This window comes from Pristiophorus japonicus, chromosome 23 (assembly GCF_044704955.1).
Source record: "Pristiophorus japonicus isolate sPriJap1 chromosome 23, sPriJap1.hap1, whole genome shotgun sequence".
NCBI lineage: Eukaryota > Metazoa > Chordata > Chondrichthyes > Pristiophoridae > Pristiophorus > Pristiophorus japonicus.
Window position 1 is genome coordinate 14,206,446 of NC_091999.1, and position 18,514 is coordinate 14,224,959.

At 47.8% G+C, this 18,514-nt stretch overlaps 1 protein-coding gene and 1 pseudogene across 2 annotated transcripts in view; one reads left to right on the forward strand and one right to left on the reverse strand.

The window, feature by feature from the left end:
- LOC139235632 (zinc finger protein 239-like) overlaps positions 1 to 18,514 on the reverse strand; it is a 786,713-nt gene that overhangs the window by 110,034 nt on the left and 658,165 nt on the right. The window lies entirely within an intron of this gene.
- Positions 8,585 to 16,590, forward strand: LOC139235399 (zinc finger protein 436-like; annotated as a pseudogene).

The following is an 18,514-nucleotide window of genomic DNA, read 5'->3' on the forward strand; positions in this document are numbered from 1 at the left end:
AATTCTGGAGCGGTCCCAGTGGACTGGAAATTGCAAATGTAACATCCTTGTTGAAGAAAAGAGGGAGACAGAAAGCAGTAAACTATAGAGCAGCGTGAGGAGGTGCGTGGAGAGCCGTGAGTTCCGGGGTCGGCAAGAGGCCTATAAAGGCCCAACTCGGCGGCTGTCGGGAGCAGCGTCAGAGGTGCGTGGAGAGGCGTGAGTTCCGGGGTCGGCGAGAGGCCTATAAACACCCAATGCGGCGGCAGTCGGGAGCAGCGTCAGAGGTGCGTGGAGAGGCATGAGTTCCGGGGTCGGCGAGAGGTGTATAAAGGCCCAACGTGGCAGCAGTCGGGAGCAGCGTCGGAGGTGCGTGGAGAGGCTTGAGTTCCGGGGTCGGCTAGAGGCCTATAAACGCCCAACGCGGCGGCAGTCGGGAGCAGCGTCAAGGAGGTGCGTGGAGAGGCGTGAGTTCCGGGGTCGGCGAGAGGCCTATAAAGGCCCAATGTGGCGGCAGTCGGGAGCAGCGTCGGAGGTGCGTGGAGAGGCGTGAGTTCCGAGGTCGGCGAGAGGCCTATAAAGGCCCAACGCGGCGGCAGTCGGGAGCAGTGTCGAGGAGGTGCGTGGAGAGGCGTACCGGTGCAGCTACAGGGAGAAGGCAAAAAAGAAGTAGAAAGAAACAGAAAGGTGACGTCAAAGCCAAGGGGGTAAGTGATTGGCTGGTGATTGATAAGTAGTTTTTCTTTTTTCTCTTCTATAACAGTGAGTAAATTTTAGCATTGTTGTTGCTTATCAAAGAGTTAAGTCATGGTAGGACAGCTCGGTCACGTGTTATGCTCCTGTACCATGTGGGAACTCGGACGACACCAGTGTTCCTGACGACTACGTGTGCGGGAAGTGTATTCGCCTCCAGCTCCAGCATTGCGGAGTTGGAGCTGACGGTGAATTCACTCTGGAGCATCCATGATGCTGAGAATGACGTGAGTAGCACATGTAGCGAGTTGGTCTTATCGCAGGTGAAGGGTCCACAGCCAGATAGGGAATGGAAGACCAGCAGGAAGAGCAGTGCAAGGAAGGTAGTGCAGGGGTCCCCTGTGGTCATCCCCCTGCAAAAGAGATACACTGCTTTGGGTACTGTTGGGGGGATGACTCATCAGGGGAGGCAAGCAGCAGCCAAGTTCATGGCACCTTGGCTGGCTCTGTTGCACAGGAGGGCAGAAAAAAAGTGGGAGAGCGATAGTGATAGGGGATTCAATTGTAAGGGGAATAGATAGGCGTTTCTGCAGCCGCAAGCGAGATTCCAGGATGGTATGTTGCCTCCCTGGTGCAAGGGTCAAGGATGTCTCGGAGCGGGTGCAGGACATTCTAGAAAGGGAGGGAGAACAGCCAGTTGTCGTGGTGCACATTGGTACCAACGACGTAGGTAAAAAAAGGGATGAGGTCCTACGAAGCGAATGTAAGGAGCTAGGAGCTAAATTAAAAAGTAGGACGTCAAAAGTAGTAATCTCGGGATTGCAACCAGTGCCGCGTGCTAGTCAGAGTAGGAATCGCCGGATAGCGCAGATGAATACGTGGCTTGAGCAGTGGTGCAGCAGGGAGGGGTTCTGGGGGAGGTGGGACCAGTACAAACCGGACGGTCTGCACCTGGGCAGGACCGGAACCAATGTCCTAGGAGGAGTGTTTGCTTGTGCTGCTGGGGAGAAGTTAAACTAATATGGCAGGGGGATGGGAACCAATGCAGGGAGACAGAGGGAAACAAAAAGGAGACAAAAGCAAAAGACAGAAAGGAGATGATGAAAAGTGGAGGGCAGAGAAACCTAAGGCAAAGAACAAAAAGGGCCACTGTACAGCAAAATTATAAAAGGACAAAGGGTGTTAAAAAAACAAGCCTGAAGGCTTTGTGTCTTAATGCAAGGAGTATCCATAATAAGGTGGATGAATTAACTGTGCAAATAGATGTTAACAAATATGATGTGATTGGGATTACGGAGACGTGGCTCCAGGATGATCAGGGCTGGGAACTCAACATCCAGGGGTATTCAACATACAGGAAGGATAGAATAAAAGGAAAAGGAGGTGGGGTAGCATTGCTGGTTAAGGAGGAGATTAATGCAATAGTTAGGAAGGGCATTAGCTTGGATGATGTGGAATCTATATGGGTAGAGCTGCAGAACACCAAAGGGCAAAAAACGTTAGTGGGAGTTGTGTACAGACCTCCAAACAGTAGTAGTGATGTTGGGGAGGGCATCAAACAGGAAATTAGGGTGCATGCAATAAAGGTGCAGCAGTTATAATGGGTGACTTTAATATGCACATAGATTGGGCGAACCAAACTGGAAGCAATACGGTGGAGGAGGATTTCCTGGAGTGCATAAGGGATGGTTTTCTAGACCAATATGTCGAGGAACCAACTAGGGGGGAGGCCATCTTAGACTGGGTGTTGTGTAATGAGAGAGGATTAATTAGCAATCTCGTTGTGCGAGGCCCCTTGGGGAAGAGTGATCATAATATGGTGGAATTCTGCATTAGGATGGAGAATGAAACAGTTAATTCAGAGACCATGGTCCAGAACTTAAAGAAGGCTAACTTTGAAGGTATGAGGCGTGAATTGGCTAGGATAGATTGGCGAATGATACTTAAGGGGTTGACTGTGGATGGGCAATGGCAGACATTCAGAGACCGCATGGATGAACTACAACAATTGTACATTCCTGTCTGGCGTAAAAATAAAAAAAAGAAAGGTGGCTCAACCGTGGCTATCAAGGGAAATCAGGGATAGTATTAAATCCAAGGAAGTGGCATACAAATTGGCCAGAAATAGCAGCGAACCAGGGGACTGGGAGAAATTTAGAACTCAGCAGAGAAGGACAAAGGATTTGATTATGGCAGGGAAAATGGAGTCCGAGAAGAAGCTTGCAGGGAACATTAAGACGGATTGCAAAAGTTTCTATCGATATGTAAAGAGAAAAAGGTTAGTAAAGACAAACGTAGGTCCCCTGCAGTCAGAATCAGGGGCAGTCATAACGGGGAACAAAGAAATGGCGGACCAATTGAACAAGTACTTTGGTTCGGTATTCACTAAGGAGGACACAAACAACCTTCCGTATATAAAAGGGGTCAGAGGGTCTAGTAAGGAGGAGGAACTGAGGGAAATCCTTATTAGTCGGGAAATTGTGTTAGTGAAATTGATGGGATTGAAGGCCGATAAATCCCCAGGGCCTGATGGACTGCATCCCAGAGTACTGAAGGAGGTGGCCTTGGAAATAGCGGATGCATTGACAGTCATTTTCCAACATTCCATTGACTCTGGATCAGTTCCTATCGAGTGGAGTGTAGCCAATGTAAATCCACTTTTTAAAAAAGGAGGGAGAGAGAAAACAGGAAATTGTAGACCGGTCAGCCTGACATCGGTAGTGGGTAAAATGATGGAATCAATTATTAAGGATGTCATAGCAGCGCATTTGGAAAGAGAGGCGACATGATAGATCCAAGTCAGCATGGATTTGTGAAAGGGAAATCATGCTTGACAAATCTTCTGGAATTTTTTGAGAATGTTTACAGTAGAGTGGACAAGGGAGAACCAGTTGATGTGGTATATTTGGATTTCAGAAGGCTTTCGACAAGGTCCCACACAAGAGATTAATGTGCAAAGTTAAAGCACATGGGATTGGGGCTAGTGTGCTGACATGGATTGAGAACTGGTTGTCAGACAGGAAGCAAAGAGTAGGAGTAAATGGGGACTTTTCAGAATGGCAGGCAGTGACTAGTGGGGAACCGCAAGGTTCTGTGCTGGGGCCCCAGCTGTTTACACTGTACATTAATAATTTCGACAAGGGGATTAAATGTTGTATCTCCAAATTTGCGGATGACACTAAGTTGGGTGGCAGTGTGAGCTGCGAGGCTGCAGATGCTATGAGGCTGCAGAACGACTTGGATAGGTTAGGTGAGTGGGCAAATCCATGGCAGATGAAGTATCATGTGGATAAATGTGAGGTTATCCACTTTGCTGGTAAAAACAGAGAGACAGACTATTATCTGAATGGTGACTGATTAGGAAAAGGGGAGGTGCAACGAGACCTGGGTGTCTTGGTACATCAGTCATTGAAGTTTGGCATGCAGGTACAGCAGGCGGTTAAGAAAGCGAATGGCATATTGGCCTTCATAGCGAGGGGATTTGATTACAGGGGCAGGGAGGTGTTGCTACAGTTGGTGAGGCCACACCTGGAGTATTGTGTACAGTTTTGGTCTGCTAACCTGAGGAAGGACATTCTTGCTATTGGGGGAGTGCAGCGAAGGTTCACCAGACTGATTCCCGGGATGGTGGGACTAACCTATCAAGAAAGACTGGATCAACTGGGCTTGTATTCACTGGAGTTCAGAAGAATGAGAGGGGACCTCATAGAAACGTTTAAAATTCTGATGGGTTTAGACAGGTTAGATGCAGGAAGAATGTTCCCAATGTTGGGGAAGTCCAGAACCAGGGGTCACAGTCTAAGGATAAGGGGTAAGCCATTTAGGACAGAGATGAGGAGAAACTTCTTCACCCAGAGAGTGGTGAACCTGTAGAATTCTCTACCACAGAAAGATGTTGAGGCCAATTCACGAAATATATTCAAAAAGGAGTTAGATGAATTCCTTACTACTCGGGGGATCAAGGGGTATGGCGAGAAAGCAGGAATGGGGTACTGAAGTTGCATGTTCAGCCATTTACTCATTGAAAGGCGGTGCAGGCTAGAAGGGCCGAATGTCCTACTCCTGCACCTATTTTCTATGTTTCTATGTCGACCAGTTAGCCTACCATCTGTCAATGGGAAAATACTGGAGTCCATCATTAAGGAAGTAGTAGCAGGACATTTAGAAAATCATATTGCAGTCAAGCAGAGTCAGCATGGTTTTATGAAAGGGAAATTATGTTTGACAAATTTGCTGGAGTTGTTTGAAGATGTACGAGCAGAGTGGATAAAGGACAACCCGTTGATGTTGTATATTTGGATTTCCAGAAAGTATTCGATAAGGTGCCACACAAAAGGTTACTGCACAAGCTCAGATCTCACGGGATAGTCGATATTATATCAGCATAGATCGAGGATTGGGTAACACACAAAACACGGAGTCGGGATAAATGGATCATTTTCAGGTTGGCAAACTGTAACTAGTGGGGTGCTGCTGGGACCTCAACTATTCATAATTTATATCAATGACTTGGATGAAGGGACCCAGTGTAACACAGCCAAATTTGCTGATGATACAAAGATAGGTGGGAAAGCAAGTTGTGAGGAGGATGCAAAAAATCTACAAAGGGATATAGACAGGATCAGTGAGTGGGGAAAAATCTGACAGATGGACTATAATGTGGTAAATGTCAGGTTATCTCCTTTGGTAGGAAAAATAAAAAAGCAAAGTATTATTTAAATGCACGATTACAAAATTCTGTTATGCAGAGGGAACTGGGGTTTCTTGTACATGAAACTCAAAAAGTTAGTATGCAGGTACAGCAAGTAATCAGGAAGGTAAGTGGAATGCTGGCCTTTATTGCAAGGGGGACGGAGTATAAAAGTCAGGAAGTCCTGCTACAACTGTACAGGGCGTTGGTAAGACCACACCTGGAGTACTGTGCACAATTTTGGTCTGGACCTGTCTCCATTCCCGGGCTGATGGGAGGGCAACCAGGGAGTGAACCTGAAAGTACCTTCTGTGGCTGGGTTCAGTTCTATACTCCAAGCTTACCCTCCCTCACATCTCTCCCCTCCCCTTAACGTGCTGACTGTGGCAGGGTTCAGTTCTATACTCACTCCTTCCCCTCCCTCCCATCTCTCCCCTCCCCTGAAGGTGCTGACTCTGGCTGGGTTCAGTTTTACAGTGACCTATTTTGGTCAGCGACACACCTGCTCGGCCTGACGCAAGGTTTCATGACATTTAACATTGCTTCTAAAACATGGTGTTGACAGTGCATTGATACAACTTTGCTCGAATTGTGTGGTTTGTACATCTCAACCACAATGTCTGTGATATTCACAGAGACGTGCACATCTCGCAGTCTCAGCAGACTGTGGTTTACATTCACGCATCCGAACATCCTGTCCCATGCGATTTCTTGAACAGTATCTGTGATGTACTTTATTATTACAGCTCCATCCTCCTGTTGCTAGGGCAACCGGGTTTGCTGCTGTGCTACTTTGACTATTGCCAGGGTCTTTCGACAGTAAGATTCTAAAATCCAATTTCATCGACAATCACTGGTTGCCCTCTGTCCCCTCCCTTTAAGGTGCTGACTGTGGCTGGGTTCAGTTCTACACTCACTGGTTCCCCTCCCCTTAAGGTGCTGACTGTGGCTGGGTTCAGTTCTACACTCACTGGTTCCCCTCCCCTTAAGGTGCTGACTGTGGCTGGGTTCAGTTCTACACTCACTGGTTCTCCTCCCCTGAAGGTACTGACTTTGGCTGGGTTCAGTTCTACACTCACTGGTTCCCCTCCGCTGAAGGTACTGACTCTGGCTGGGTTCAGTTCTACACACACTGGTTCCCCTCCCCTGAAGGTACTGACTATGGCTGGGTTCAGTTCTACACTCACTGGTTCCCCTCCCCTGAATGTACTGACTCTGGTTGGGTTGAGCTCTACACTCACTAGTCCCCCTCCCCTGAAGGTGCTGACTCTGGCTGCGTTCAGTTCTACAATATGTTTCCTCTCCCTCTCCTCCCCTGAAGGTACTGACTCTGGCTGGGTTCAGTTCTACACTCACTGGTTCCACTCCTGAAAGTGTTGACTCTGGCTGGGTTCAGTTTGATTCACTGGTTCCACTCTCCTCCCCTGTAGGTACTGACTCTGTCTGGGTTCAGTTCCACACTCACTGGATCCCCTCCCTCTCCTGCTCCAAAGATGCTGACTCTGTCTGGATTCAGTTCTGCACTCACTGGTTCCCCTCCCCTTACGGTGCAGACTCCACTGGATTCAGTTCTACACTCACTGGATCCCCTCCCTCTCCTCCCCTAAAGGTGTCAGCTCTGGCTGGAACAAGTTCTACAATCACTGGTCCCCTCCCCTTAAGGTGCTGACTTTCGCTGGAATCTGTTCCAAACTCACTGGCTCCCCTCTCATCCAATGCAGATGCTGAATCTGTCTGGTTTCAGTTCTGCACTCACTGGTTAACATCAGAACATAAGAAATAGGAGCAGGCGTAACCCATACGGCTCCTCGAGGCTGCTCCTCCATTTAATACGATCATGGCTGATCCGATCATGGACTCAGGTCCACTCCCCTGTCCGCTCCCCATAACCACTTATTCCCTTATCGTTTATGAATCTCTGTTTCTGCCTTAAATTTATTCAATATCCTGGCTTGCACAGCTCTCTGAGGCAGTGGATTCCACAGATCTACAACCCTCTGCGAGAAGTAATTTCTTCCTTTAAGTGGGCGGCCCCTTATTCTAAGATTATGCCTGTAGTTCTAGTCTCCCCATTATCAGTGGAAACTCCTCCCTCCTTCCACCTTGTGAAGCACCCTCATAATCTTACACGTTTCGTTAAGACCACCGCTCATTCTTCTGAATTCCAATGAGTAGAGGCCCAACCTCAACCTTTTCTCATAAGTCAACCCCCTCATCCCTGGAATCAACCTTGTGAAAATTCTCTGAACTGCCTCCAAAGCAAGTATATCCTTTCGGAAATATGGAAACCAAAACTGCATGCAATATTCCAGCTGTGGCCTCACCAATACCCTGTACAACTGTAGCAAGACATCCCTGCTTTTATACTCCATCCTCTTTGCAATAAAGGCCAAGATTCCATTGGCCTTCCTGATCACTTGCTGCACCTGCATACTATCCTTTTATGTTTCATGCACAACTACCTCCAGGTCTCGCTGTACTGCAGCACTTTGCAACCTTTCAACATTTAAATAATAACTTGCTGTTTAATTTTTTTCTGCCGAAGTGCATGACCTCACACTTTCCAACATTATACTCCATCTGCCAAAGTTATGCTCACTCACTCAGCCTGCCTGTGTCCTTTTGCAGTATTTGTGTCCCCGCCTCAAACCTTGCTTTTCGTCCCATCCTTGTATCATCAGCAAACTTGGCTTCGTTACACTCTGTCTCTTCTTCCAAGTCATTAATATGGATTGTAAATAGTTGGAGTCTCAGCACTGATCCCTGCGACACCCCACTAGTTACTGATTGTCAATCCGAGAAAGAACCATTTATCCTGACTCTGTTTTCTGTCCGTTAGCCAATCCTCCATCCATGCTAATATACTACCCTCAACCGCGTGAACTGTTATCCCCTCCCTCTCCCCGTTCCCCCCCACCCCTGAAGGTGCTGACTCTGGCTGGGTTCAGTTCTACACTCACTGGTTCCCCTCCCCTGAAGGTACTGACTCTGGCTGGGTTCAGTTCGACACTCACTGGTTCCCCTCCCATGAAGGTACTGACTCTGGCTGGGTTCAGTTCTACACTCACTGGTTCCCCTCCCCTGAAAGTACTGACTCTGGCTGGGTTCAGTTCCAGACATTGACATCATTCACTTTGTTCCTGCACCAAGATGGCCACACATGCGCTCTGCTACTCACTGAATCAAAATAGCGGAGCCCTGAACCTGCCTTTCTGCACGAAGATGGCCGCCGAGAGCCTCGAAGCTGCAACCGCCGATATTCCGGTTATTATTCCGGGCTTGCAGCGGGCACCGGTTGTTTATGAAGCCTCCCCGGCTCCCCGCTGGTCCATTTCTCCGTTCCGTCACGCTGAAAAGGACACTTCTGAGGAGCCTGTACAAAACGTGTCATCGTCGCCATTACACACACCGCGCATGCTCCAAACACAGCCAGGGCCCGCGCCTGCGCACTGAGCTCCTGTAGTCTGGGTGCGGTACATTCTCCCCCACGGGGCATGCTGGGGTACATAAGACCATGAGAAATAGGAGCAGGAGTGGGCCACCCAGATCCCGAGCATGCTCCCCATTCAATAAGGTCATGGCTGGTCTGATCATAGACTCAGCTCCACTTCCCTGCCCGCTCCCCAGAACCCTTCACTCCCTTACCATACCTGGAGTCCTGTGCACTGTTTTGATCTCCTTCTCTCAGGAAGGATATCCTTGCCTTGCTTAGATACAGAGTAAAGCTTCCTCAACACTATCCCACGAGACATTCCAAGGTGATATATGGAGTATATCTCCCTCAACCTCTCCCATGCATTCCAGAGTGGATACTGCATTGGTTAGATAATGAATAAAGCTCACTCTACACTATCCTATCAAACACTCCCAGGGTCGGTACAGCACGAATTAAATATATAGTAAATCTGTGCCAAAGGAACTGTACCCCAGTGAGAGTCAGTGCCAGAGGAAACTACAGCATGGGATAGATACAGAATAAAGCTCCCTCTACACTGTTCTGAACAATCCCAGGGCAGGTAAAGCACGGGTTAGATGATCATAGCCGGCCCCTCGAACGAGGATGATTTGCTTCCACATGAGTTCACAGATGTTTCAATGAAGGACCCAATGTTCCAGTCCTGACCTCCAATTGAGGAGGTGGAAGATGCCTATGGGTGGATTGTTTTTAACGTGTGGTGACCGTTGCACAGCAGCCACGACACGGGCATAACAGAGCTAGGATTGGTCCAGTGGCAAGGGTTAATCAGGATTACTGGAGACCTGTTTTGCTGTACGGAGCTAGTGTGCATAAATATTGCAGTGTGGGCTGGTCCGTGCTGCCCCTGGGCTCTCGCCTCTTTTGCACCCGGTACCCTCATTTACCGCACCTCCGCCACGATCTCTATCCACTCCTCCACCACAAACATTCGCTTCACCTCCGTCACGATCCCTCTCCGCTCCCCCTCCAAAAAAACACTCGCCGCACCTCCGCCACGATCTCCTGCCCCATCTCTGCACCAAACATTCGCTGAACCTCCATCACGATCACCCACCAAATCTCAGGCTTGTTCCCTCATCGCTCCTCTGCCCCAATCACTCGTCGCAAGTCCACCACAACCTTCCATGTTCGTCTGCTGTACCAGGGCCCTGCCGATGCTCCTGCCCATGCTCCAAATGGCAATCTGGGCCATGATGATGTCACCCAGTCGTCTACCTCGAAGCCGTCACACATTTGGGTCAGCTCACACTGAAGCTGCAGTGGCTTGCTCCTGCTCTTTTTATCGCCCCAACCTGTGGAGATGTTCTCTCGCAGGTTGGGGTGGCCCATGATGTGATACATGGGTTAGATACAGTGTAGAGCTCCCTCTACTCTACTCTGCCACATTAAATAATCTCAGGTGAAGTACACCACGGTTTAAACAGAGAGTAAATCTCTCTCTACACGGTCCCATTAAACAGTCCCAGGGCAGGTACAGCATGGGTTATATCCAGAATAAAGCTCCCTCAACATTGCCGCAACAAACAGACGAGGGCTGGTACAGCACATATGGAGTACATGTCCCACAAACACTCCAGGGCAGGAACAGCACGGGATAATTGCAGAGTGATTTCTCCCACTACACTGTTCCAATAAAAAAATTCCAGGGCAGATAAAGCACAACTATTTTGTTGTTGATCTGTAAATCAAGTGCCCCCTGATTAAAGCTGGGGCGGGGGGTGGGGGCACTATAACCAACAAAATAAGCCAATTCAACTTTAGACAGTAAACTTAAATCAAATTAAAATTTGGTTGCTGGAGGTGATGATGCACTCCAGTCACTCCGGCTGAGGAGCTCCTCCCGGAGTCATAGTGCGCATTTCGTCCTTCAAGGAGTATAACGGACATGGGTAGGTGCACAGTAAAGATCCCAATACACAATATCTCATGGGCGGGAGCGGTGGGGAGGTGGGGATGTTGTGGGGGCAGTGTGAGCGGGAATTTTGAAATCAAGGCGTTGCTTCACTGGAAGCCAATGTAGGTCAGCGAGCACAGGGGTGATGGGTGAGCTGCACTTGGTGCGAGTTAGGACATGGGCAGCCGAGTTTTGGATCAACACTAGTTTATGTAGGTCAGAATGTGGGAGGAGTGCATTGGAATAGTCAAGTCCAGAAGTAAAAAAAGGCATGGATGAGGGCTTCAGCAGTGGATGAGCTGAGGCATGAGCGGAGATGGGCGATGTTACAGAGGTGGAAATAGGCATTCTTAGTTATTTTGTGGATATGTGGTCAAAAACTTATTTCAGGGTTAAGTATGTCACCAAGGTTGCGAACAGTCTGGTTCAGGCTCAGATAGAAGTTGGGGAGAGGGATGGAGTCGGTGGCTTGGGAACAGAATTTGTGGCAATGATGATTACAAATATCAGAATATTTCACAGGCTATCACGTGTAAAATGTGTGGATGAGTTTTTAATATTCAATCGGTTTCAAAAACGGGTTAACTGATCTAGAAAGTAACGGATTTCAAATCTTATGCAAGACAGTTCAATAAAGGGGTGGTTCAAAAGATTTCAGCTGAGTTTAAAGTGAGACACTGCAGTTAAGTCTACTACAACCACAACTCATGTATACAAATGGAACAAGTTTGAGGTTTGATATGCTAGAAAGCGAACTGGGTGAGAAGTGATATAAGTTAGATTAAGTAAAAGCCCTAAAAGGGAACAGCCCATAACAGAACATCAATTAATCTCCTCTGATCATGGAGTAATCAAATATTCAACAAACTGTGTTTGAAACAAAGATAATGTATTCTACATTATAGAGGGCATTAATCTCCAGCTTTACAATCTATATTAACGATTTGGAATAAGGGACTGAGTGTAACATAGCCAAGTTTGCTGATGATACAAAGATCGAAGGAAAAGCAATGTGTGAGGAGGACGCAACAAATCTGCAAAAGGACATAGACAGGCTAAGTGAGCGAGCAAAAATTTGGCAGATGGACTATAATGTTGGAAAGTGTGAGGTCATGCACTTTGGCAGAAAAAATCAAAGGGCAACATATTGGGCCCAAGTTTCCACGTGATTTGCGCCTGATTTTTAGGAGCAACTGGTGGAGAACGGACTATCTTAGAAATCGCAATTCTCCACATTTTTTTTTCTGCAGTTCTAGTCATGTAGAACAGTTCTACTTTGGAACAGAATGTTTTCTTCAAAAGTGGGCGTGTCCAGCCACTGACACCTGATTTGAAAGTTTCCACAGTGAAAACGTACTCCAAACTAAAGTAGAATGGAGCAAGTGAAGATTTTTGTAGAACTGAAAAACCCTGTTCTACACATTAAAAAATCAGGCGCAGGTTACAAATTAGGCGTCCAGAACGAGGTGGGGGGAGGGGGGGGGGAAGGGAACTCATTAAATTCTACAATAAATCCTTATCTATACTTCTACAAATATTATACAAATAAATCCAACCTGAATAAACATTTATAAGCAAAGAAAAGATTAAATAAACCATTTTCCTACCTGTGAGAAAGTGCTTCAGCCAGGGAGAATTCTGCAGCCGTTCGTTGCCGCTGAGCGGGAGAGGGGGAGAAAGCCGTTCGTGCCGCTGAGCAGAAGCGGGAGGGGGGGAGAGAAAGCCGTTCGTGCCACTGAGCGGGAGGGGGGGGAGGAGAGAAAGTCGTTCGTGCCACTGAGCGGGAGCGGGGGGGGGGAGAGAAAGCCGTTCGTGCCACTGAGCGGGAGGGTGGGGGGGAGAGAAAGCCGTTCGTGCTGCTGAGCGGGAGGGGGGGGAGGAGAAAGCGGTTTGTTGTTGTGGAGGGGAGGGAGGGGAAGGAGACAGCGGGTTGTTGCCATGGAGGGGAGGGAGGGGAAGGAGACAGCGGGTTGTTGTTGTGGATGGGAGGGAGTGGAAGGAGACAGCGGTTTGTTGCCGCGGAGGGGAGGGAGGGGAAGGAGACAGTGAGAAGGGTAGCCTCAGTGCTGATGTGCTGATGGCAATGTGATTTTATTAAAAAATGTTCAAAAATTAAACAGCTACAAAGAACTACAAAAATGGCCGAGTGCCAATGTTTTTTTCACACTGAGCATGCGCGAACGCTCCAACGCGCTCGCGCAGCGTTGCCGACAGGGAAAAACTAATTTAAATAGTACCCGCCCCCTCCCACTTACATAATCGGCGCGAGTATAGGCTCCGCCCCCCTGGGCGCCACGCCAAACAGACAAGGAGCTGCAAAGCGCTCGAAAATAGCGCGTTTTTTTTCTGGCGCCATTTTAGGCGCGACAAACGGGCGCACAGCTCGGAGGGGCGCCCGTTTTTTATCCTGTGGAAACTTGGGCCCATAATTTAAATGGCAAAAGATTGCAAAGTACCGCAGTACAGCGGGACCTGGGGGTACTTGTGCATGAAACACAACAGGATAGTATGCAGCTGCAACAAGTGAACAGGAAGGCCAATGGTATCTTGGCCTTTATTGCAAAAGGGATGGGGTATAAAAGCAGGAAAATCTTGCTACAGCTATATGTGAGGCCACATCTGGAATACTGCGTGCAGTTTTGGTTTTCATATTTATGAAAGGATATACTAGTTTTGGAGGCAGCTCAGAGAAGGTTCACTCGGTTGATTCTGTGCACGAGGGGTTTGACTTATGAGGAACGATTAAGTAGGTTGGGCCTCTACTGACTGGAATTCAGAAGAATGAAAGGTGATCTTATCAAAACGTATAAGATTATGAGGGGGCTTGATAAGGTGGATGCAGAGAGGATGTTTCCACTGATAATGGGGAGTCTAGAGTTAGAGTGCATGATCTTAGAATAAGGGGCCGCCCATTTAAAACAGAGATGAGGAGAAATTTCTTCTCTGAGGGTTGTAAATCTATGGACTTCACTGCCTCAGAGAACTGTGGAAGCTGGGCCATTGAATAAATTTAAGACAGAAATAGACAGTTTCTTCAATGATATGGGGATATGGGGGTATGGAGAGCGGGCGGGGAAGTGGAGCTGAGTCCATGATCTTATTGGATGGCGGAGCAGGCTCGAGGGGCCGTATGGCCTACTCCTGTTGCTATTTCTTATGTTCTTATGTTCAGGTATCGGGGTTATTAAGATCATCAGAAACAAACAAGAGCTGCCAGAATGAACATGGTTCAGTGCCCAATACAATCACAGTAAATCGTGTTCTAGTCACAAATGCAATCTTTCTCCTCAGCCTATTTAAAACTGAGATGAGGAGGAATTTCTTCTCTCAGAGGGTTGTAAATCTGTGGATTTCTCTGCACCAGAGAGCAGTGGAGGCTGGATCATTGAATATATTTAAGGCGGATATAGCCAGATTTTTGAGCGATTAGGGAGTAAAGGGTTCTGGGGAGTGGGCAGGGAATGGAGCTGAGCCTATGATCAGACCAGCCATGACCTTATTGAATGGGGAGCAGGCTCGCGGGGTCCGGGTGGACCACTCCTGCTCCTATTTCTCATGGTCGTATGTATCCAGCATGCCCCGCGGGGGAAAATGTGCCGCACCCAGACTACAGGAGCTCAGTGCGCAGGCGCGGGTCCTGGCTGTGTTTGGAGCATGCGCGGTGCGTGTAATGGCGGAGGAGACACGTTTTGTACAGGCTCCTCAGAAGTGTCCTTTTCAGCGGGATGGAGCAGAGTAATGGACCAGCGGGGAGCCGGGGAGGCTTCATAAACAACCGATGCCCGCCACAAGGCCGGAATAATAACCGGAATATCGGCGGTTGCAGCTTCGGGGCTTTTTCCCGGTCACAGGCCCAGGCTAACGGTGGCCATCTTGGTGCAGGAAGGCATGTTCACGCCGTCATTTTGATTCACTGAGCAGCACAGCGCATTCGTGGCCATCTTGGTGCAGGAACAAAGTGAATGATGTCAGTGTCTGGAATCTGGAACTGAACCCAGCCAGAGTCAGTACCTTCAGGGGAGGGGAACCAATGAGTGTAGAACTGAACCCAACCAGAGTCAGCACCTTCAGGGGAGGAGAACCAGTGACTGTAGAACTGAACCCAGCCAGAGTCAGTACCTTCAGGGGAGGGGAAAGAGGGGAGGGACGGAGGGGACCCAGTGATTGTAGAAATGACCCCAGCCAGAGACTGCACCATCAGGGGAGTAGAGGGAGGAGAACCAGTGAATGCGGAACTGAAACCAGCCACACTCAGCATCTTCAGGGGAGGTGGGGAACCAGTGAGTGTCGACCTGAACCCAGCCACAGTCACAAAGTTCAGGGGAGGCGAGGGACGGGAACCAGTGAGTGTAGAACTGAACCCAACCAGAATTGGTGGTGAAAACTGGGAGTGGAGGAGAAACAGGCTAGAAATGTGTGTTGATTTGGATTTCAGCACAGCAGGAGGGACAACGTGTGGGACAGGGATTTACAGCTTTGGAAGAAAAAGAGAGGAAAGAATGTTCCATGGATTTGTGAATTTGTGTCTTATACTGACAGTGATGAGTTTTGTTGTCGCCTTTTACAGCTTATTAGAAGGGGAGATTTTCAGACAGGAAACACAAACCAAACATCGTGTCAAGATCTGACGGAGTCAATCGATTCTTCAGGACCTGAATATCATCGGCCTTTGAAAGTGGAAGGAGAAATGTTTGTCTGTTCTGTCTGTGCGAAAAGATTTCAAATATCTGTGTGACTGGAAAAGCACCGAGATACACACACCCGCGTGAGTGTTCCAGTGCACTGCCTGTGGAAAGAGCTTTAACCAGTTACAGAGCCTGAAGAAACATCGCACCATTCACAGCGGGGAGAAACTGTAAACGTGTTGTGTGTGTGGGCGAGGCTTCAGCTGATCATCCAACCATCCAGAGTCACAAGGATACCCGCACCATGGAGAAACCGTGGAAATCTGGGGACTGTGGGAAGGGATTCAGATCACCATCTGAGCTGGAAATTCATCAACGCAGTCACACTGGGGAGAGGCCGTTCACCTACCCTGTGTGTGGGAAAGGATTCACTGTATCATCCACCCTGCTGACGCAAAAGCGAGTTCACACTGGGGAGAGGCTGTTCACCTGCTCGGAGTGTGGGAAGGGATTCACTGCATCATCCGACCTGCTGAAACACCAGCGAGTTCACACTGGGGAGAGGCCGTTCACCTGCTCGGAGTGTGGGAAGGGATTCACTTGTTCATCCAACCTGCTGAAACAGCGGCGAGTTCACACTGGGAAGAGGCCGTTCACCTGTATGAGTGTGGGAAGGGATTCACTTCTTCATCCCACCTGCTGAAACACCATCGAGTTCACACTGGGGTGAGGCCGTTCACCTGCTCTGAGTGTGGGAAGGGATTCACTCGGGTCATCCCACCTGCTGACACACCAGCGAGTTGACACTGGAAAGAGGCCGTTCAGCTGCTCTGAGTGCGAGAAGGGATTCACTCAATCACCCCACCTGCTGACACACCAGCGAGTAAACACTGGGGAGAGGCCATTCACTTGCTCTGAGTGTGGGAAGGGATTCACTCAGTCATCCCACCTGCTGAGACACCAGCCAGTTCACACTGGGGAGAGGCCGTTCAACTGCTCAGAGTATGGGAAGGGATTAACTCAGGCATCCCATCTGCTGAGACACCAGCAATTTCACACTGGAGAGAGGCCATTCACTTGCTCTGAATGTGGGAAGGGATTCACTCAATCATCCGACCTGCTGACACACCAGCGAGTACACACTGGGGAGAGGCCGTTCACCTGCTCTGAGTGCGGGAAGGGATTCACTCAGTCATCCATCCTGCTGAAACACCAGCGAGTTCGCAAGTAACTGAAGGGGTTGGATTCTGCTGTTATTGAGGCTATTAATCACATCCCGACTGAACCATGTTCATTCTGACAGTTGGGGTTTGTTTCTGCTGATAATAACCCTATAACTGGGCTGGACTTTAATATTCTGGATATATTGCTGATTGTGTTTTCGGGGCTGCAGTGTCCATTTAAGAAACCCTTAATTCAGCAATTCTCAACAGAAATTTAGTTTGCAATAAAATTATTAACTTTTACTTTAATCCTAAATTGATCTTTGGTACAAAATCTACAAAGGTGTGTGAAAGTTTCCACTGAATAAAATCTCCAATTGGAAAGAGCTTGCTGACAATTCTTAATGACTTGCTCATTACACACATTGGCCCCTCCATTATCCACCAGAAAGAAGGGGAATGGGAATTGGTCGGGAATCAGTGTACCCAAATGTTGTCCTTCCCATCTGGGTGTATCAATCCTCTCGGCACGAGAATGGAGACAAGTCCAGACCAAAACTGTGCGCAGTAGCCCAGGTGTGGTCTTACAGTTGTAGCAGTACTTCCCTACTTTTAGACTCCATCCCCTTTGCAATAAAGGCCAGCATTCAGTTTGCCTTCCTGATTATTGCTGTACCTGCATGCAAACCTTTTGAGTTTAATGTACAAGAATCCCCAGATCTCTCTATATAACAGCATTTTATAATCGTCCACATCTAAATAATAATTTGCTTTTTTTTTCCTACCAAAGGAAATAACCTGATATTTTACCACATTATAGTCCATCTGCCAGATTTTTGCCCACTCACTGAGCCTATCTATATCCCTTTGTAGATTCTTTGCGTCCTCCTCACAACTTGCTTTCCCACCTATCTTTGTACGATCAGCAAATTTAACTGTGTTACACTTGGTACTTTCATCCAAGTCATTAATATAAATTGTAATTCGTTGAGGTCCCAGTACTTATCACTGCGGCACTCCACTAGTTACTGTTTGCCAACCTGAAAATGACCCATTTATCCGGACTCTCTCTTTTCTGTTAATTCGGCAATCCTCTATCCATACTGATTACCCCCAACCCTGTGAGCTCTTAGCATGTGCAGTACTTTTTGTGTGGCACCTTATCGAATGCTTTCTGGAACTCAAAATATAAAACATCAAGTGATTCTCCCTTATCCACTCTGCTCGTTACATCCTCAAACAACTACAGCAAATTTGTCAAACATGATTTCCCTTTCACAAAACCATGCTGACTCTGCCTAACTGCAGTATGGTTTTCTAAATATCCTACTAGTACTTCCTTAATGATGAACTCGAGTAGTTTCCCACTGACAGATGGTAGGCTAACTGATGTATAGTTTCCTGCTCTCTGTCTCCCTCCTTACTTGAATAGGCGTGTTACATTTGCATTTTTCCAGTCCACTGGGACCTCTCCAGAATTCAGGGAATTTTGGTGGATTACAACCAATGCATGCACTATCTCTGCAACTAATTCTTTTAAGACCCTAGGATGCATGCCATCAGGTCCAGAGGACTTGTCCAGCTTTGGTCGCATTAGTTTGATTAGCACTTTATCTATAGTGATAGTGATTGTTTTAAGTCATCCCCCCCACTCCCCCTCCGCAATAGCTCCTTGGTTAGCAACTGTTGGGATGTTTTTAGTATCCTCTACCATGAAGCCTAATACAAAAATTTGTTCAAAATCTCTGCCATTTCCGTGTTTCCCAATAGTAATTCTCCAATGTCATCCTCTAAGCGAGCAATGTTTACTTTAGATATTCATTTCCTTTTTATATCCCTGTAGAAGCTCTTACTGTCTGTTTTTATATTTCTTGCTAGTTTGCTGTCATCTGCTATCTTCTCGATCTTTTTCATTTTTTAGTCGTCCTTTGCAGGTTTCTAAAACTTCCCAATCCTCTGGCCTTCCACTGTCCTTCACAACATTATATGCCT